Source organism: Passer domesticus, chromosome 14 (genome assembly GCF_036417665.1).
Source record: "Passer domesticus isolate bPasDom1 chromosome 14, bPasDom1.hap1, whole genome shotgun sequence".
Classification (NCBI taxonomy): domain Eukaryota; kingdom Metazoa; phylum Chordata; class Aves; order Passeriformes; family Passeridae; genus Passer; species Passer domesticus.
Window position 1 is genome coordinate 4,470,588 of NC_087487.1, and position 22,486 is coordinate 4,493,073.

General features: G+C 40.6%; 1 protein-coding gene across 2 annotated transcripts in view; it reads left to right on the top strand.

Moving 5' to 3' along the window:
- The window catches only part of RORA (RAR related orphan receptor A), a 472,196-nt gene that overhangs the window by 74,777 nt on the left and 374,933 nt on the right, over positions 1 to 22,486 (top strand). The window contains exons 1-2 of one of the 2 annotated variants that reach the window (XM_064389398.1): positions 13,938 to 14,053; positions 14,195 to 14,344. The gene's annotated coding sequence lies outside the window, so the exon portion shown is untranslated. Of the gene's footprint in view, positions 1 to 13,937; positions 14,054 to 14,194; positions 14,345 to 22,486 lie in introns of those variants that run through there. The other variant, XM_064389399.1, reaches the window with a different exon arrangement.

Here is a 22,486-nt window from a genome sequence, read left to right on the forward strand (position 1 = left end):
ATGGAGGAAAGTGGGAGACAGTACTTGCAACAGTAGTTGTGGGTTGCCAGTAGCGACCTGCTGCAGGGAGATTATTTCCTTAATTTTTGTCCTGTGATTGTCTTTAAGCCAGGCTGGCTGTAAGACAGTGACAGACCAGCTGTTACTCAGAGGGGAGATCCTACAAAGCTTGGCTGGTATATGACCTTTTCTTCTCAAATGTTGACATTATTTTGTGTTTTGTTACTTCAGACTTTGATTGCTAAGACAGGTTTGACATGAGCTTCCAGGCTGATACTCTTCTCAGCTCTACCTTAGGAATTCAGGGTCCCACTGATGGCCTGTTAGAGGTCTCCACACAACAGCTGTAGCTCCAGTATTTCCAATTTGGCTAAACCAGAGAATCATGGCTTAGCTTTGCCTTTGGAACACAGGATGACTCAAGTCAGCCAACTCTGCCTTCAAAAAATATTAAAAAAAAAATTTCTTCAGGTGGTTGCAGCCTGAGGTAAATCATTCCCACTGGAGCTCTCATGGAGCCCCTGGAAGGGTTGTCAGCAGATTATCCAGTTTAATACCTCCTCCAGACCCCGTGTCACATCCTGCACTTCCCCAAACTCAGTGCCACTAAGGTTCTGTTGTCTCCCAGTCCTTTATTGAACCTGGGGGTGAGTCAGCTCCCTGGGGCACGTACATTCCGTTCTGCTGTGGCAGCCTGTTCAGGCACTGCCTCTGAGAGCTGAGAGGACGTGCAGTCCTGTTTGTGGGGCTGGCACAGCACCTGCCCTCCCCTTCGGGCGGGTACAGCCTTTGCATGAAGGATGAGGAGGCTGTCAAGACACTGGCACAGCACCTTGCCCTGGCCTGCAGCTTTTGGCCAATCTTACCTCTTATCTCCGTTATCTCAAAGCGTGTGGTATGTTCTCTGCAGCAGCCAGGTGTAGGGGACTTGTGCAGAGAAGAGGAAGGAAGGAGGCTGGCGGTGGTTCTGGGAGCTTCTGGTGTGCTGCCTTTCTTCTTTCTCTGCTCCAGGTTGGTCTGAAAGCCCTGGAAGAGATGCTTTTTCCACAGCTTTAACATCTGCCTGGGTTTAGTAACTTCTGGCTTGTGTTTCGCCTAAAAGTGCAAGTGTAATGGCTGAAAATATTGTGTGTGAATGATGTTAAATATTTAATAGTATATTAAGGTTTTGGGGGGATGCTGCAGTAATTAGTGCTGAGAAAGAATCAACGTACAGAATATCAGAAAAGCTGAAGGATGATTTTATAGAAGCTATACAAGATGCTGCTAGAAATCAATGGCATTGTGTGGAGTGCATCAAATGTATTAATATTGTAAATAAACCTTGCTCAGTAGATTTTTATTTGGTCATCTTTTGTTATGTTATACATGTTCACAGTGAGAAGACTGGGACATGTTTCTCCTTGTAGTCAGGCTAGATAACAGGAGCTTCTGGTGCTGTTTGTTTCTGGTACTGTTTGTATGTTTTCAATTCTATTGGCATAATCTGCTCCAATACATTCACACGTGTTTTTAAAAGCTAGGATGTTGGGCAAAGCTGCAAAGATTTTAGATTTCATTCCATAGTCATTTTCTAAACTAGAGGGAGGAAGGAGCTTTCCAGAGCTCTTTATTTTCACTTTGGCTCTTTGAACTGCAAAGACCAGTGTTAAGGATTATTTTGTAAATTCCTTTCTTTACTCAGCTCTTAGAAGAGAGGGAAATGTCCAGCTCAACTCAGGCCTGTTGGGCTGGTTGTACCACAAACATTTTTTAAATTTTGGAAATTTTTTTCAGAAGAGTTTCGGATACAAGAATTGCTTGAGTTACATTTTGATACTAACCAATGTTTGCAATCCCAAAATAACAATACTGTCATAGTGTAGGATACTAGCTAGGTAACTCTTGGAAAACTCGGTATGTTTCAGAAGATATTTATTGTTCTTGAAACTAGTTAAAAGAGACAAAGATAGATATTTTGTTCTAACCACAAAATTAGCACATTCTGTGTAAAGTATTCATAATGAAATTCTGCACAGAATTCAACAAAGCTTTTCTGATTAAATCACAAATGGATGTGGTAATGGACACTTCTGCAGTGGTGCTAGTACATGGATTTTCTGGGAAAAAAAGGAAAATAATATCTTGTGATATAGACTGTTCTGGTTATGAAGATGGTTGTATTTTTCAAGTGCAGGTATCTGATACCACAGGAAGTAAAAGTCATATATTTTCTAAATTCACATTGCAATATGAGAAGTCTCCTTTTAAGTAATGGTAAATAAGCAAAATAGGCCCACTGCAAAAGCATGTGAAATGAATTGGGGTGTATTGCAGCAGCATCTCAGACAAAACAGAATGTTGCAGACCTTTAATTACTAGTTAACTAGATTCAAGATGGATCTGTATATAAGCTAAACAATAGATACAAAAGAGCATTATGCAGAACACAACATGCCTCTAACCATTGTTTGTTCCACTTGATTTGAAGTTCCACATAACAAGATGCCATTTGGACTGAGATTTACTGCATGCCTTACCTTTAGCAGTTATGCAGAAATTTTAAAATCATCTATAGTCATTACTCCAATTAGAAGTTAACTATTCCTAAGCTTTATGTTTTTAGAAATATATTTTTAATATATATTTCATTATAGTAGATGGGAGTATTAACTCACTGCTCCTGGTAGCTGGAACTGAATAACTGTAGTCACTCTGAGCATCTACAAGCATTATTTACTATGTTGATTTCAGGCATAGCTTGAGCTATATCTGCTTTCTGTATATGCACATCCATAGGTGTTTTTAAAGTATCTTTGTGTCTACATGATCTTTAAGTCAGGTGGGCAGTTACTGGGCAGTGAGTGCATCTAACCTCCTTGGGACGAGGACTTGGGGGTTCATTTTCAGTGTGACTTCCTCAGGGCTCAGTGCTTGAACATGTGGAAATGAAAATTCCTTTTTAAGTTTTCCTCTCATTTATGGTTTGGTACTGTATGATGTGTGGAACAGCCTGGATGCTGTCTGCTGCCTGTGGGAGGGAAGGCAAATCCCACTGGTCTGGCTTTCTGTCATCCCTTCAGTAAGGAGCTCCCAGCTTTGGCACTTCCAGCTTCCACATTAGTGCAGTCTTTTGCCTCTTGCAGCAGTTGGGGGCACAGCTGGGTTGGCAGGGGAGATGCTTCTTCCCTGTGTGATCTCTGTGTTACAAAGGGGTAACCAGGGCTGTTTGAGGGTGAAACACTGTAAAAAAGGGTCACATGTGGAGAGAGCATTACATGTAAGTAGCTGTCAATAGCCACATGGCTCTGGCAGGCCAAGCCATCTGTAGGGACACTCTGGAGTTAATGTGAGTGGGCAACAGCAATTCACCACAGCTGATGGACCTTGGGTCAGCATCACGCCAGCTACTGCTGATAATTCCCACATGTAGTCTGTTAATAAACATACTTATTATTAATTAAATCACAGTCTATGCATCTTGTACTTTCTTCTGAGTGTCCAGAACAAAGGAGATCTCCCAGTGCAGGTGTTGCAGAGAACACAATATGGATCCACTATTTTTCTGCTAGGAAAGGGTCTACTGAATTAATTCCATGCTGAGGTCTACAACATGCATTATTTTTCAATTAAATAACCAGAGAAACGTGAATTGTGTTTGTATTCCAGTGCAAGCAATTGTATCAACATAATAGCAGGTATGAAAGAGCCCTATTGCTTTCTGCGATCAGTGGGTGTTTATTTGTGGAACAAATGGCACTGACAGTTCATCAGAACTTAAATTTGCAATCCACATTAGAAATTCAGTAATATCTTTCATCTGTACTTGCAAATATAAATTGCCCTCTGTAGAATGGCTTACATGAATTTCTGAGGAAACTGTCAAAAATGGTATTAGAGCATGTTTTTCAAGGGGAAAAATGGCTTCAAAAGAATCTGCCCCATAACTTTATGGAGGAGCTGGAGCAGTGCTGCTTTAATTTGTTGTCCCAGCTTCTTCCAGCTTTTCTCACTCCTTTGGTCACTATCTCAGCATGCAGGACAGCAACAGAGTGAGGGACTAGAAAAGCTTTGCTTGTGAGGGTTTCAGCCCTAGACAGGAGATGTAAAGCTCTCGTGGCTTCGGAGCAGGCCAGAAAGGACAGCTGGACAGAAATAAGGAAACAAGTCAACTGTTGGAGTATGGTACAGCTCCAACTTGTCACAAACCATTGCAATGGCTTCTCCTCTTCTGTGCTCTCCACATTTGTGCACATCCTGTGATATTTCATTTCAGGTCTGTCATCAGTAGCAGCAGCATGGAATAAGTTTTCTTTTATTCCTGGAATGGGGGGAATAAATGTCTGTTGCTTTTTTTTGTGATACTGATAGTGGAGAAGAGCAGAGAAATGTGAAATTCTTGTAGATTTGTGCTGGTCCTCTTTCCCCACTCCTAAAGAGGATGGTTTGGTGGGTTTGGAGAAGTCTTTCAGCAACAGTAAAGCAAGTAGGAGATCAGGAGCTTAAATTTCCACCTATTCAAGTAGGGCTACTGAGCCATGAATTATGTCATTGTAGACTTGAAAGGGTTTACTTTCATAACAGAATAGAAAGTAAAATAGGTTGTTTAATTGAAAGTAATCCATAGACACCTACTATGTATAAACCCAGGAATAACTGGGCTGTTAGAAGAAAGATCAAAGAGTGTTTTTCACCCTCACTGTTGGATTCATTATAAAAATGCATGATTCATTACACTTTAAGTGTCACGTGCATCTACTGAATTTGCAGATTAAGCAGGCATGAATTTAAAAAATATAGAATATTTTATCAACAAAAAGTATCAAGCTGTACCCAATTTGGAATATTAACTAAGAAAAAAAAAGAGCTCATGCCTGGATCTGATGAAAATGTAGTTGTGTTGTGCTTCATATAAAACTATCTGGACTCACATGTAACAAGGGTCCCTGCTTTGAGCACCTCACTTTCACAAATTCTAGTACAAGGAGAGGCAGGTCTTCTTCAGCAGGTGGGGTTTGCAGAAATGGTGAAGTACAATTTTCTTGATACTGGTTGTGTGTTATATTGCCTGCAAGTTGGTTGTTTCCAGCCAGGCCACAGCCCCTGCACAGTGAGAAACCAAACATGGGAGTTCTGACTATTAACCCTGTTAACCTGGAATGGGGAACAGACATGACCATTTTCACTGTCATAACTGCCTGGGAAGAAATGACAAAAAACCAAACCTGCTATTTGTTTCATTGTTTGTTGCCTGGCAAATGCTGTCAAGGGAAGGTCAGAGGATGCCCACTCATCAACACCGGAAGGTGATAAATGTCAGATCATCTTTTGTACATATTTCCCTTGTAAATACTTTGATGTATGTATGCTTGTTTTAAATTAGATGCATTGAAACACACAATTTCTGTCCCTCAGCTGCCTTCAGCGTTTCTTGAGACATAAATGTATAGTGTATTATGATGGGAATTCTCTGTGGATGCACAACCTGAAGTGTATCAGCATGATGGAAATGGCAGAAGGGAATATTGTCCTGCTTGTAATCAGTGCAATTTTATCAGGCTTTAAAGGCATAGCTGTGTCTCTTGTACTAACTTAAAGGAAGAACTGTGATCTTAAGAGCCTGTGGGATTTTCAGAGTGGCAATGGCTGAGTTTGAAGACCTACAGTTTGTGCCCCCTGCCTCAGGCCCTGTGCGTGGGGTCCAGCTCAGGGCAGCCCCCTCTGAGCTGTGAGCTGCTGCTGGCACTGACTCTGCCACTGCTCAGGATTTGATCAGCACATGCCTATTCCTGCCAGCATCGTGTTCCTGACCGTCCTCTGGCCATGTTCTCGGTGCTCTGGAGATAACCATGGTGTTTCCCTGCCAGGGTGGCTGCTGGATCTCACTGCCCTCCTTGGGTTTCACCTGAGGAGGGCAAAGGCAGCACCAGATGGGGCTTCCTGACTGGTACACCCAGATTTTTGGCAAGTGCAAATTAATACCATTTCTAGCAGCTGTTGATAAAGTGGTCTCCTGAAGGAAGTGCTAACTGTGGCCATACCTCAATCTAGAGAGAAAAAAAAAATTTGGAATTGCCTTCTATGAGTAGTCTCCTGCATTTTGAAATAGGTAGGATAAGTTACCTTAATCCTTTAATGGATAAGTTAACACGTTTGTGGAAAACTTCTACACAGCACATTGGGAAAGAGGAGTATCACCATTGACTCAAGAGACAAGACACCACAGGCTGGATTTCACAGATATGCAGTATTTAATTACTGTCCTGATAGCGACATAATCACAGTATCCATCCAGTGCTCATGGAAACCAGCTGTGTTTTTAACAGTGTTCAGGGAGGTCTGGACCAGGATACAGTCTACACCTGTGTTCCTGTTTGCTTAACCATAGTATTTTTGAGGTGTGACTAAATAACATTAGGTATTTGCATAATGTCTCTTACCTGGAAAATTCATGTAACTGCTGAAAATTAATTTAAAGCAGAAAACTGCATTGCCTGATCAAAAGCACAGAAATGTCAAAAGCTGCATGTCTTTCTTTCTACATTGTTGCAAGGCAAGGTTTTGGTGATGAATTCCTTCCTGGAAAGGAAGCTCAGCTGTGTTGTCAGGGTATCTCCTTGCACTGAGTGGCAGGGTGCTATAATGGACATGGGCACATGAAACATTGAGAGAGAAGGCAGGGTGTGTGTTACAGTGCATTGGTTACTCTGCAGCACTTGCTGTGTGTATTCTCACCCTGCAAAGCCCCTGAAGGACCAGGTTTCCTGCTGGGGGAGAGCCTGTTCCATTCTGCAGCCACACCAGAGAGCCCCAAGAGCCGTAAGTTCACACCCCAGCTGACTTTGCAATAGTTCATTTGCATGCTGAGTCTTGGTTTTTGTTATTTGTAACAGAAATGCTTTTTGAATTTCAGAGGAAATAAATATTGTAGATTCCAAGTTACACTGGGACAATGTTTCAGAAAATTCTTTGAAAATAATTAAGCACTGTATAACTTTGGGGACTAATATGACTGGCAGATGTGCAGAAAAGTATCCATAATGTCTTGGCATATGCATGCTAATATATTTCAGTGTCTTTGTTTTTAATCTATTCTCACTTGTCTTGCCTCTGCTGCACCCTTTCCTCCCTTCCCCTTGAATAGGAGCTTTGCTGTGCTAGCAAACAATAAAACTTGCTTTTTGAGAGAGGAAAATATTTTCCTCTTGTGCAAGATAACCTCTTTATATGCTGGCCCCTCTGCTGGTGCCCTGAGGGTTACTGGAGGTGAAATGTCTCCTGGAGCAAACAAGCTTTGAGACCCACAGTTGTGGTCACTCAGTAACTTCAGCTGAGAAACCTGGCAGTCGAGACCATACATCATCATGGTGCAGGTGCAATTGTATGCCAAACTCAGTAAAAATATTTTGCATATTAAAAAACTGTTTTTAAACTTATTTCAAGGCCATTCATTTGAGTTTTCTGAAGGAACTATGCTGTCTAGTCAGCAAGAATTTAAAGGAACATGATTTCTTTGCTCTTTGCTATCATGAAGCACTTTGGAGCCTGCAGGACTTCTAGGGCATGTGTCTTGTCTATAAAAGGGTTATTTGATGTAGAAAAACCCATTGAGTTTGTTTCTGCTTTCTTTTCATTACAGGTAATCTTTCAATCACATGATGTGAACAAAAGTGGTTAGAGGATTTCTTTCAGTTGAGGAAGCTGCCAGCCACTCAATGAATTCTGTTTCTCTGAGCAGTTTTAAAGTTAAGGATAGATGTAGAAAAGATGAATTTTATTGTCCAAAGGAGACTTTATGCACAGCACATTCAAACACAAAGAAATTTTCTGATATCATTAGGGAAAAGTGCTGGTGTTGGTCTTACAATATAGCCATTGGCAGTCAAGTTGTAACCAGTGTTATGGTCCAGACCTTGATTTATTTTATTTTTCTGATCACTCTAATACTTCTCTATTTTAGAGATCTTCTCTGCCCCTAGTTCTCAAATATTTGTGCCCCTGAAGTAAACAGCATAACCAACAGAACACAATCTACAGGTACAATGAGCAGAGGAGAAGCATCCTCAGGAGTACAGGCAGTTGTGGAGCAGCCAAACCAAGATGTGCTGACCTCTGCGAGGGAAAGGTGCTGCTGGTGCAAACACCCCATGGGACAACTGAGCAGTGACACCACCACTGATACTCAGAGGCCTTCCATGTGGGTTATGTTGGGAAGTGGAATCACTGCTGTGTGTGCTGTGGCTCCTTTGGCTGGCAGGATGACAACTGCAACAGACTGTCAATATCATGTGCTCAGCTTTACTCTTTCCCCTTAGGGAATTGCATGTTTAGCTCAGCTGGTAAAGCCCAGCACATCTCTGCTTGATCTCTGTTTGTCCCCAGAGCTGCATGTGCTCACTAGGCTGCTTTTGGACTAGTGCTCTCCAGCTGTATTACTCCTTTTACTACAAATAATTGCTGCAGCAAGGAATGAATGTTTCATTCTGGTAGTTAAAAATAGCTTTATAGAACACATATTTTATTTCTTTTTTCTTCTTGGCTGCTTGCCAGTACCCTGCCAATAGACATCATTGGGCTGTGATGCTCTCTGGTTTCTTATATTTAATTTTGGGTCCTACCTGAGGGGAAATTATTACTTTGTACTTACCAGACAGGGCAGCAGTACTTGTTCTTCCCTTGTTATATTTATCATGGCTCCAGTTTGAATTATATTAATCATACTTTGTTTCTAATTCACAGCTGCATGGTGAGTTGAATCTTTGTCTTTCAGTGTCTTGAGTGCTGGTGCCCTCACTTCTTCTGACGTCTCCCATGCAACATGATTTATTTTTGACTTTAAATGCTATTTCATATCATCACACTGCATCATTTTGTGTTACTTTCCTCTCCTGGAAACCTTCTCCTTGCAGTACAGAGTGTGGTGAGTCTTTGTATCTGCCATTACTGTGCATTGACCAGCTGTTTCTAGACTGGGTTTTGTCTTCATTGTTTTCAGTCCAAGGGTGACCCTTTAATCAGGCTTAATAAACAGTCTGCTCTTTTACTGTTAATCTTCCTGTGATCCATAACTGATGGCCACTGCTAAAGTTGGTGATGTTACAGGAGAAGATGCAGAATACATAATTTTTGTCTTTTTAACCAGTGTAGTTTTCTCTCTGCTTCTTCCTGTAACTGTTATTAGGTCTGCTGTGGGTTTTGATTTGTATAACCAAATAACCAAATAATGTTTCTACTTCTCAACCATGGCATAAAATATCTTAACATCAGATTTGTCCCTCTAATGTGGACAAGGCACTTGAAGGGTCAAAGACTCCTAGTGTACTGTGTGGATTGCAAATACCCAGGAAAATGTGTTTTCATTAATATTCATGGAACACTCTCATTCTGCAAACATTTGTGTGAACAGTATTTGTCAGAATCTACTTATTATACCTAAGCCTCCAACAGAAGTTTAACATCCTAGGCCAGCATTTCTTTCAAGGCTGTAACAGGTTATTCATTTAGTCAAGCAGGCTGTTTGCAACACTTTGTGTTTAACTGCATGTCAGCCATAGGAAATCACAGATAAGCTACAAGATTGGCTTCTCCATGGGAATTATGTCGGCTTGCACACAACTTCTTTAGCTAACTCTATTACTGTACAGTTATTATCAACTAGATATATGTGGTGCTGACAGCTCCTGACAGGAGAATGCTTTATTACAGAAAGTTTGCAAAGAAAAAAATCTTACAACATGACAATCTTTTATGCCCAGAAAGCTATGTATTGGACAAGAATCCACATAATTAATATTAATTGTAATAAAGTGTGACAATCAAGAAAGAATAACATAAGTCTGCTTGTGAGTCAAGACCTCAATAGAGTGGAAGAAATAGAGCCAGCCAGAGATGGATGATGGAAGAACACTGGTGCTTGAATTATTCATGGAAAAGCACAGTATATTGCATGTGAGGTCTGGAGCCTTTTAAAGGCCTGTGAATTAGATGACAAAATTCACTCAGTTCAGGTAAGTAAGAGAGGAGGAGAATGGGGAATTCACATGTGATGTAGCATAAACTATTAATAAGAGTTAAAAGGTCATGTACTTCCCATGTCAAGTGTGAATGATCAGGAACAAAAATTGCCAAAAGATGTATATAATTTTAAGGAAACAAAAGCAAATATGACCTTTGTAAAAGCTTTGATAATTTGAAGACTTGTTAGCTGCATGTTTTTGGCATTTAAAAAGCCCCAGACTATTCCACTGTGTGAACAATGTGTGCAGTGGGTATCAAACCAAGTGTGAAGTCTGCAGGAGCAGTAGGTGAACAGTGCTGTTACCTAGTTTGGGCTATTATGAACAGCACTGTTACATAGTTTGGGATAAAATTGGAGGTGAGTGTGAGAAGATAAACTCTTCTGTGAATCACATAACTTGTGTGAATGTTTTGACCTCATGTAATATTGCTTCAGTAAATAATAGCCATGCTCTTTAAAAAGATTAGCTGAAAACAAGGTAATGCTACGGGGGATGGAGTGGTAAAAGTGTTTTGTGCTGAATGAGGATTCTGCTACAGGTGTGAGCAAGGGTATTTCTGGGGAAAACATGGTTTGGTAGAGAGACTACCTGACCTGAAAGAAACGTATGATTGAATTTCTAGGTTTGCCAGCAGGATTTAATAATGGAACTTGAAATCTGATAAATCTGATGGTTTTCCAAAGTCAATTAGTTTGACCATTAGCCAGTGATCAGCCAGGCCTGTCCTCCTTTCTGTATGAAGAGGTGTATCTGATATTTACAGTTGTCTGATGGATGTTTCTGGGCAGTCCCTTTTCATTTATTTGAAGATAACATATCAAATACTGCAATGTATAAGTGGGAAATGAGAGAGGTTTTGGTTATTGTTTTGTCTATGCAGATATCAGTCTATCAATTTTCTCCTGGCTAGTGAAGCTGTTGATTTTGTTCTTACCAAGAAAGCAGAAAGAGGAATCTTAGGTTTGAGGGGAGAAAAGGTAAGCAAGTAAACTCTGGGCTGCAGAGCACATCTGTGCAGGTCTGAGACTGGCAGCACCTCTTCCAGCTCTGCAGCATGAGGCTCTTTTGAGGAGCAGGTCTTTGGAGGCTCTCATTTCTTTGAGATCATTGCAGGACACTTATTTTCCAGCACAATCATTCCAGAGCATCTTCCTTAGTGTCAAAAAGCCAGAAATATAGGAATCCATTCTTAGTAACAGTAAGGGTCTGTGGCAGTGGGTACACCTTGGGCTTGGGGAATGAGGTACTGCAGTTCTGATACACCCTCTGTCAGATATTTGGATAGTAAACAGAGTTTATTTTGCACTGTCTTCCCTTTCTTGTTTCTGATATGACAGATTTGTGTTAATGTATATAGTTGCACCATAGAGGTTGTCACAGGGAAGTGAGAAGTTCTGGCAGCTGAGTAAAGGGTGTTTGGGAACTATCAGTGTTGGGAATGGTGTTGGAAATAATTTGGAAGCTGGGTATGAGCATGTTGTTTGTGCCTTCAACACTGAAGGAGCAAACAATATCGTTTCATCTTGGAATTCAACTGAAATCTATGAGTAGTTGACATTCTGCATTACTATTGTTTTGACTTTCAACAAATCCAATAAAGTTGTGTGGAATAAGTTCTCCTACAATTAGTCTTTTCTCAGTTATCTCTAACTACAAGAATTAAGGGTAAAAGTTTTCTGTTCTCTCATCTGGGGTTGTAAATGAGTGGGAACACTGCCTTGTTGGTGTGCCTGTTACAACACCTTGAAACAATACAGCAAAATGTTCCTTTCAGCAGAAGAACTTATTCCTACAGAAAGAGAAAATAAACATTGCAAATGCATAGTTCCTTTAGCTGTGTACTGCACTAGCTGGCATATAGAAGAAGCTGGTTTATTTTTCAGCAAGCATTTGTATTTAAGTAGCATTTATGGCAAGTAGTAGAATCCTTTACTGCATCATATTCAGCATTTTGCTGTGGTCATTTCTCCTAAGGAGCTGAAACTTCAATGTATACAGAAATAGTGCATCTACAAAACAGGGAATCTGTCCCTGTCTAGGGGGTTGGGTAGGTGTCCATAATTATGGCAAGGTGATCACTGAAGACACATGCAGATGTGATTGCAAGAGCAGATGGGTAAAGGCACTTAGCTGAAGAAAATCTGTTGCTGTAACTGAAGTGTTTCAGGAACATGCTTTAATCCTAGCTTTAGGTGGAGTTAGGCTTTTGAATAACCAATAGGAGTTGGCTGGCAAGATGGTCTTTTACACGTGTATATGCTAATGTAAATGTCATAATGCAAATTTAAGCATTCAAGAACATTATGTGGATTTGGGAAAATCCCTAAAATTTTAATTCCATAAGCAAAATATTATTTTGGCAGCACATGACAGAAATAATCCTGCTCCCAGATGTTTCACACTGTTGCAGTTGAGACTAGTTGCATGGTTGTCTTCAAGACAGCTCTAAAATAACACAAAAGCTTCTTGGAATATGAAGCAACTCAATTATACAATGAAGCAAAGATCCATGCCTGAATTCTTAACATTGCTCAGTCTTCTGGGAAAATACAATGGGGAAATGAGTCTCCACCAAGAGTAAAATATGTCAGCTAGGGGACAGAGTCAAAGAAAACTCTTGAAACCAAAGAAGGAGAAGTCACCTTCTGCACATTTGATGTGGCTGCCATGGTGGACTGTGTGCCTGTGTTCCAGGCTGGTGCTGACAGCTGGCATGGAGGAGTCTGAGCATTCAGACTCTTCTTGAGCATTAAGATTTCCTCACTTGGTTACATGTCCATTTTTCCAGTAAGTTCAAATGTAGTTAAATTTCTTACTCCAAGAACTGGGTCTTAGTGGAAATTGCCAGGTGCTGAACAAAATAGACAGAAATACTGGGAAATGTGTTGATGTATTGTTGTGAGAGGGGTGTATTCTCCATTTCTGTGTCTGTAGAAACGGTGAGGAATCTTCAGGTAGAGAAATGCTTTTTAGAAGTAATTAAGTTTAAGTGTTTGCTTTTACTGACCTGTGTTTCAGTGGCATAAACTGAACCCCATAAGGAGTGTGTGTTGCTGTGCAGGTGACTGAGCACACATTGCCCAGAGAGGGTGTGGAGTCTCCCTGCCTGGAGGTATTCCAGAACTGTCTGGATGCAATCCTGTGCCATGTGCTCTGGGAGGACTGTTGGAACCAGGAGGTTGCACCAGATGTGGTCCCTTCCAGTCTTACCCATTCTGTGATTCAGTGCTCATCAATGTTCAAAATAATTCTTTACTGTTGCTTTGTCATTGGGAACTCAGGTGTGTGGTTTTTATTAAGGAAGTTGTATGAAGGGAGCTTCATCCTTCCTCCACCTAGGACACGCAGTGAGTGCCTCTGACTCATTGTGCTGCCTTTTCTCAAACTGCAGTGAAAGCTGTGACAATTCTCCCTGTGCTTCTGAGGTGGCTTTGCAGACCCTCTGCTGCATTTGGGGGGGTGCAGCAGTTGGACAGACAGATGGACAGCCAGCCAGCTGTGGCCTTAGCATCCTAGTGCACAAAGCAGAGTGTGCAGGAATCTGTCCCTGCCAGGTCACACCTGCATACAGCCTGCTTAGGTGGACATCTATAAAGTGCTGAATTCGACTTATTTTCTCAAGAATTAATTGGGAATTAATTTCCAAGTACTTTGCAAAACAAACACAAAAATGAGGTGTTAGCTTAACAGGATATTTTACAAGCTCTAACAGGAAGTTATCAGGCCACCCCTGAAACCCATCCTAGTTCTGTCACTGACCCATGGTGTGGGACTGCCAGGACACAGCCACAGCTCTGTATGTTCCATGGCCTGGCCCAGCCCAACCCCCTGTGGGGAGCAGTGCTGGGTGCTCCCTGTGCATCACGGCCTTGCCAAGTGCTCCTGTATGATTATCTGAATTGATGGAACTGTGGGCTGTGTGTTTGTGACGTGCAGTACTCAGTACCTGGCTTTTCACAGCCACTCATGGCTCTCCTGGGGCTTCAGGAAGGTCCTGTTTCACAGCCTCATGACAACAGTTGTCCCAGGAAAATGGAAAAGTGTGACAAAGAGAGGTCTGTGCACACATGGGGGTGACACTAGCTATAACCTGGATGTCAGCATCAGTGACAGCCTTCAAATGAGTTGTCTTGCTTACAGCTCTCTTTAGCTACTTGCTTTCCTGTAAACACACTGGGTTTTTTTCCCTGTTGCAGGGTAAATCGGATCTGACATTATCTGTGCAAGTGCAAGAGGGGATTTTCTCTATGGCAAGAGTCTTGTTCAAGTTGGAAGTTCTTCCTGTGGACCAACATATCCCTCTTCTGTGAGACGATTTCTCCTGGAATGCTGAGGATTTGTTTATGGTGAGTACAGTTGTTACAAACAAGATGTGCAATAGAAGGATATGAAAATAAAACCACAGGCTGGAAATCAAGAAAGGTAAAACTTTCTGTATTGTTTTATATAGTGTATATCTTCTGAATTTGCTTTTCAGCAATGTATAATTGTAAGTATTGAGAATTTTAAAATTTACTCCATTACCCAGTGGGTGAGGGAGAAGGACAACTTGTTCCCAATGTGGTTTAATGGTACAGAGCCCAACAAATTGACTGTCACATGCAGCACGTTTTTCTCCTCATTCTTTCTGCCCTGAAGTTACCCTTAATTGCTTAATGTGTTGTCATGCTGTAGTGCCTTGTACAATAGCTTTGCTTGGCTGCCTGCTTGAATGGGGAGGGAAGGGAAGGAGGATGGATTCCCCCTCCTGCATCTCAGTGCAGCAGTGGAGAGTCCTTGTTAGGAATGTTTGGGTTTGGGGGGAGTGGAGCAGAGTTTACAGTGTGCTGCAGCTTTGTGGGATTAGCAGAGGCTTGAGGGGCCCAATTTAATTGAGTGTTCTGGCTGTACTGCTTCTAATGTCCTTTGCAATTATGGATACAGAGAATATCTGGTATTTAAGAGTGGAGAGAATTTTGTATTTCAGATTTTGTAATATTGACCAGAAATAAAATAAAAACACAAGTAGAGGGAGAGGACCCTTATAAATTGATGTTTGGTCATATAATAGTTACCATAAGGGAGGGCTGAATATAAGAAGCTTAGAGTGAGGCTGGACCTATTCCAAACACTTTTTACACTCTTATGAAAAATTTAAGGAAATAGCATGTTGAGCACTTTCAACTTCAATTATGAAAAAATAAATTGTAAAATCAGACTTTCTGCCTGAAATCTCTTGGACTCTTAACAGTAGCATACCTTTCTGTATGTCTAATGTAGTATGCAGTTACATGGGTTTTATTTTACACAGAAGCTAGAAAAGTCTAGGTTTCTTTTTTTGAAAACACTGTTTGATAAGAAGCTTGGTTTGAATTTAATGACATCCTATGAGGCACTTTTTCCCATGTCCTAATGCTAAATGGAGGGAAAGAGGAAGCATTTTATTTTTCTTCATCACCTTATGATACCAGTGCATTTGTTAGGCAGTCCCCTAACCTCAGTTAGATGCCCAGCCTTTCACTCTGTAGTTAACCCCCCTTTAATTATAGGAAGACACAGGGACCCAGAATGGGAAGCTAACTCAAGCTGTTAGCCTCACTTTTGACCTCTGACAATGCTTCACACTCCTGTTGAGCCCTCCATAAGAGGATCTCCACATGCCCACAACCATTAACAAATACAACATGCCAGCTGCCTTGGTAGGTGAGCACTATGTTCCTATGCTGCCCCTTCAAATGGGGAAACCCAGAGACACAATTTCTGCTTTATTGCCTGAAAAAGCACTTTGCAGAACATACAGAAGGACGTGCTTGCCTGGAGGAGATTAGATCATAAAAACAGCCACAACAGAACAAATGGATAGGGGAGAACAAAAGAGATTGGGGCGAATGAAAAGGGGAGAAAGGCTGCAAGCCCATGTGGCCACTTTGGGAGTGATATGCAAATCTTTGTGCTGTGGCTGTGGACTTCATTTTGTAAGGCTTGAGTCACATCTGTAGAGTTAAAAACCAGAGACAGGTCTGAGAAGCATCATGGACACAGGTCGAGATGCTAAGCAGCACGTAATTCAAGCTGGTAGGAAGAAGGCAGTTTACAAGTTTTTCATCTCCCACAGACAATGAAATAAGGCAAAAAAAGGCTGGTACAAGTGAGACTTGGCTGACTTGGGTGCAGCTGTGGAAAAGCCAGAGGTCTTTGCCAGCACAGTGCTGCAAAGACAGCAGAGAGTGGAGCACCAAGGAGCACCAAGAGGTCACTGGGGAGCAGAACCCAGCTCCAAGAGCCCTACCTCCAACTACCTGACTAATCAGCCTTGGGTGACACACATATCCAAGATGATTTTGAGGAAAAGGGAATGTTCTTTCTGTGAGATGATATTAGTAGGATGCCTTTCCACTGTGGTTTTTGTTCTTACCTATTTTCATGCACAGCATCTTATTAGAAGATAGGAAGCCTTCAACACTGAAGAGAGGGCTGTGGCATCAATGTGTATTATTCAGGATTCTAGAAATTGCTAATACTGTGTCTCATTTTATATCCAGAAATATACTGCTGTTGAAAATGAAACAGATTGGTAGGCCTTTATCTGTAGGATGAGTTTTGCAAAAAGTTGCATGCAGAGAAGGGCAAAATAGAGCTTGACTACTGCGTGCTAGAAACTCTTTGGCTATATTTTGATTAATATTTGTCACTAGCACCACTTAATGTCAAATGCTTATTCAGCTTATGATTTAAAGTCATACAATGCACTGCATAATTGTAAGTAGGAGACATTTGTGCATCTGGTATTTAAATGGAGTATGTGTACTTTGCATTCCAGAGCATCCCTAAGCACTGCTGTTAGAATTGTCATTTTAAAAATATGTTTTGTCCTGCTTTTAGAGCCCATTTAATCTTTTCCCCATTAATCTGCTTTCCCTAAACCTTTCTCTAATTCTTCTGAAGGATCCCCCACCTGCTGTGCAGGCTACACAACACAGTGAATCTAATCATGTCTGGAATTATCATTTTTATCAGTTTAATCCATATTTTTCTGTTATTTGCTTTCCAAAGCCTTAGATATTTTATGCGCTGTGGTAAGTAATGGAGCAATTGTGGTGGTTAGTGTCTTTTCAAAAAAACAGTGACAATACCGTTAAAATAATCAATTTAGATTATTTTCTGGAATGCAGCATTAGTGTTCCATGGAAGTTAAGCTTGATGCTTAGATTTATGGAATATATTTTAAACTTCAAATTGGGGATGAGTCAAGAAACGTCCCTGTGTTTGTTCAAGCCATCGTTCTCAATTCTCCTGATCAACACTTGCATGTTCTTGACTGCACAATCAGCGTTCTGCTACCTCCCTGAATTTCTCCACATACCTTTTTTTAAAGCAGTCTTATATTCATATTTTCTTAAGTGCTTTTATGAAATAATTACAGCTAAGATAGCAACTATTTCCTTTATGCTATTGTTTCCTATCATGAAGTGCAGTTTCCAACATTTGAAGAGAGCAGCAGCTTAACTCAAGCAGGTGCTTTTTATGGAGCTAATTTAAATTTACAGTGGTCTAAAGAAGAGAATTTTGTGTGGTTTTTTTTCTCTTTCTCCTGTCACCTGTGTTGCTGAGGACCATAGGCAGCTGGAGGTACTGGCAAGGTCCTCATCAAACAGAATGTCCCAGCAATACCCTGCACTAATTTGGAAGAGAATGTTTTGCCATAGGTGCTTAGGAGCAAACTAGATGACTTCATGTAGATTCCACAAGTGAATAGCTCTGGACGTGCCATACTGGTTTTCAGGTTTTATCCTTTCCTTCACTTATGTCAGAGCTGCTTTTTCTCTCCTGCTCCTGCCCTTCACTTCTTGTTTTGCTGTGAGGCTCTGGGATGCTTGGCAACAGCTTGGCTGCTTGTCTGCGTAAAGGTCTGCTGGTGCTACGTTGGTAAGGCTGTTCTGTAAAAATGTAATTTAGCAGAATTTTTGCATAAACTCTGAGACTGTAAAACATTTTCAGAAGAGCTATGGTTTGTACTATTTTCATTCAAAGCAGGACATTAAGGCTCCAACCACATTTCATTATCCATTTGAATAACATTTTTCAATTTAAAGCTCTCTCTCTAACCACGAGCACTAAATTAATACTAGAGTCTCTCTCTGCCTAGTGGGAACACTAAATAGATAAATAAAAATCATTGCAGGATAATTGTAGGTGCTGTGGGCTGAAAGCCAAACCAGGCCAATTCAGCCTTTGAGCCCTGTCTGTCTGTCTGCTTTTCTTTTTCCTTGCCCATCAAAATAGGGTATTCAATTATAATCTTTTTCCTGCATACAGTGGCCCAGAGGCATTATTAATCTCAGTGCATTTGGAGAGTGAGTGAAAAGACTAAAGGTTTTGGGGGGGAATCTCTCCCCCCTGTAGCTGTATTCATCACTTAGGGTCTTTGTCAAAAATGTACTTTTCTTTCTCCCTCCCCCCATTCCTTGGAGCATAAGCTGGAATTGACTCCAGAAGTTAAAGGACAATGGAAGCATTAGCACAGGGATTATGGATCTTCTTGTGCAAGATGGGGGCTGGGGGGAGAAGGTAGAGGCATACTACTGGCAGGATAGAAATTTAAAATTTGATGTGCTAGAACAGTGCACATCACTACAAAAGAAAAAGCAATAGTGCAATCTCTGTCCACATGAAGCTTTTCAGGTCCCTGAAAAGAGGATGCAAAACCTGTTTCTGAAGCTGGTACATAAATACTCGGGTTGCAAGTTTAAGTGTCTAAAGAAAAAATTAAAGAAAAATATTGTGTATTAGTGTGTTTTCCAATGAAAGAACAGTCTCTGGTAGCTTGTGACTTGCTGTAATTGATTAAATCCAAGTCCTTTGGATAGGTTCTAGAAATTATTTGTGACTGGTTTTGTTTGTTTTTGCTATTTTGAAATATAAGCACTTACCCATAGGTAACCCTTCGAGGTTTGGAGAAACTGAATGTTATGGCTGCAGTACCAAGGGGTTTGGTGGCATTCAGCTGTGTGTGTAGCCATAAACTCAATCAGGTGTTCAGTGTTGTAAATCAATTAATTCAACATGATTTTCAAGGCAGTTTCCTGCAACAGGAGGGGCTTGGATCAGCCATGGACCATGATGGGGCAAAGGCCCAAGTCACTAAGTCATAATCTCTATTTGATGTGGGTTAATCATGAATTTTAGCAGTCCAAATTATCAAATCGATGAATCTTGCTCTCTCCTAGTGATGACTCTAAATTTTGGTGCTTTAACTTTGGTAGTCAAGCTGATTTGTGCACTGCAAACTGAAGGAGCATTATTGCTTCCTCTGCTTCAATGAAATTGGTTCACCCCATCTGTAGTTACACAGAATTACTTACAGAGCTTTTCCCAGCCTTCCCACGTGGGTCTAGCAGAGACTCTTTGATTACTGTACTCTTTAAAGCAGAGTAACGTGTTAATTTTATTTTTTTGGTGTTACATCTTTTCCAAAGGTTTAGGTGCCAAAATAATATTTTGAATGTTTAGGCATATCTAAGCAGGAATTTTAGAAGAAAATCTAGTCTGTTGCCCAACTATATTCTCAGTGATGCCTGCCTTTCTTATATCTTACTGGCCTAAAGAAAAAATATGAGAAATTATTTTAATTACCAAAAAATGGCCCTACCTTCCCTTGCCCACCCTCCCCTTTTGCTAGAACTGCTTCAAAGACTACTGAAAATTAAAAAAATAAAACACAAAAAAACCAACTAAGTTATCTGGTAGAGTATTTTCTAAAAAAAACCAAACAAAAAAAATTCCCCAAATAAACCAAGCCTCCAAACTTGTAGAATTCCTCAGTGGAAGACTTCACGCCTGCCTACTGGTAAACTGGTATTTTTCAGAATCTGATTTAACCTGGATAATGCTTTAACAGTGTCTTCCAGCATAAAAGCTTTAACATTTCACATCAGGACCTTGATTTACTTACCATCTGCTCAGAGGTCTGTCATCAGCAGAGATGATTTCTAGCTCCCTTCAGATAACTGGCGTTTGGCAGAGTTCTGCTAAACAGTCTATAACCTTGAAGACAAGGAGTATATGATAACCCATGCATATCAGTTAACTTTTAAGTGGCTTAATAGGCTCTTTTCTTAAATAAATCTGCCAAGTACTTCAGTTTGGTCCTGATTTTGCCTGAATTTTCCTTTTTTATCCTTTAAGTCAGTAAAAGTCAGTGAGACCTTGGAGGCAGTGAAGAAATTATTTTTTCTGTTTTATCTTTATTTACCATTAACTGCCTTAAACTTGCTTTTCTTTTTATCTAGATTTTTTTTATGATTCTTTCAGTGCTGTTTATATCAAAAGAGTTGATCTGGAGATTTATATATTTGTGGCAAAATAAAAAAAAGCAATTTTTTTAGTGTGTTATACCAGTTAAGTCAAGAAAATTATTAGGATCAGTTTGTCAAAAGTCAGGCAGTCAAAAAAACAAGTGACTTCAATTTTAGCTTTAATAACAAGTTTGATGTTTCAGGAGGTTAATAATACATAGGCTGTTGACTTAATGATAGCATTACTCAATAAATTTATAGAGAAAAAAAATATTTCTGTAGAGGCATTGGCATGCTTAGATTAAGGTTTAGATGTTAAGACAAGCTTAGCAGCATTTGCTATACATATGAGACCTAAGGATGTAGACCAGAGTTGCTATCATATCAAGGCCAAAAACTTTTGTGAAGTTAGTCTTTCTTTTAATTTAGCAGATAATTATAGAAGCTTGAAATTACATCATCCAAAATGACAGCAGCCCTTGAAGCAGTGGGGATTCTGCTAACAAATGATGTCATTGCCCAGGGTACACTGGCCAGCTACCAGGTGATGTCTCTCAATATATTGGACTGATTACAGGACAGATGGGTGCTTTCTTTCTGTATGTTTTATTTTTATTTTACTCTTGGTTCAAAATCTGCTTTTTTTTCTACATGTTTTTTTTTTTTTTTTGACTGATTGGGTGGGGAGGATTTTTAGGATAAGCTGGCCAGTTCTCTTCAGACAACTGGAAAGACTGAGTACTGCAGCTGGGCCAAAATCAACTAGGAAGAGTTTGTGTTGTGACCAGGACACTGTATTCTACCTAGTGAAAATCCTTTCTGCTCTTTTGTCTGGGAACAATTCTGACTTGCTCCCTGTTCCTAGCTGTAGCAATAACCAGCAATGTGCTGCTGGGCAAAGAGTTGAACTCAGATGAATTTGATCTCTACTCTCCTTCCTGATCTTTTAAACAGGCTTCAACCTGCAGTGCCCAAACCCCTTGGCCACTGGAAGAACAATTGCTGGAACCTTTGTCTTTATGGACAAATTCTTCTCAGCACAAATTCCTTATAACATTTTTAGCCTCATCTCATCAAAAACTGTCAAAACTAGGTCAACTTTGCTTCCTTCTGTCAAAAGAAGCACCAAGCAGTTAGAGATGACTGCAGTGTGAGCCATGCTTCGGGACAGGGAGGTGCATCCCAGTAGGGACCCTGCACCCAGAGCAAGGGGCTGGGTGTTTGCTCCATGGTTGTGGGACTGCATTCAATATAAATTTTGGTTTTTTGGGGAGGAGGACGTGAAAGGCCAGTTGAGAATTCTACCACAAACTATTCTTCAGTCTTTACTTCTAAAGCATCTGAGTTGCAAAAGGAGACTTTTAATGCCTAATTTGTCAAAACATTCTGCAGTAATTTCTTGGATGGTTTGGGTATCAATTTTAATGGCATTATGCCTGATGTGCTTTGTTTTTTTTCTGTCTAAGATGAAAAACTGAATAGCAGAACTCTGAATGGTGTCCAGGTGCAGCAACACCTTTCTGTATTGCCTTTCGAATTCCTGACTGTGCACTAGGACTGCAATTAATTTATAATAAGGTTTGGCACCAGCCACCATAATTTGGCTCTGAAAGAGCCAAAATTAGCTTAGCCATGATTAGCCTATGAATGTTTCTATACTGCTTGTGATTGACAGGAGTCCTGTGGACTTTGTACTCCAAATAGATGTGATTTACCCCTCAATGAAAGTTGCTTTGTTTACTTCTAGGCACGTTAAAATAAGAAAAATCACTCTGCAAATGTGTTGTTCTTGAAACCCTGGTGCTTGTTGATTAGTGCCCAGGCAGTATTCACAGCATCTGTTTGTATTGTAAACCTCTGTCAGCTCTGCCTGTGCACATGTTCCTTTTTGTTCATGGCTGTCTATGAGAACAGGCTGGGAACATCTTCTGGGTAACAAGGAGGGCCATTTCCTATGCATGAGATGAGGTTCTGTGCCCCAAAGTGCCTTGTGACACAGGGCAAAACCAGTGTGCTTTTTCACTTGAAGCTATTTCATCTAAATAGGTATCAAAAAGCTAGAAATATTATATATTTCCACAGAAATTGTTGTTTTCTGGTTTGGCTCTATTGTAGCAGGCATCAAGAATTTGTTGTGACCAAATCTGGCATGTTCTTGTGGGATTTTCAGGAGATTTAGCATCTGTGTGGCACTGACCTACAATGGAGGAGCTG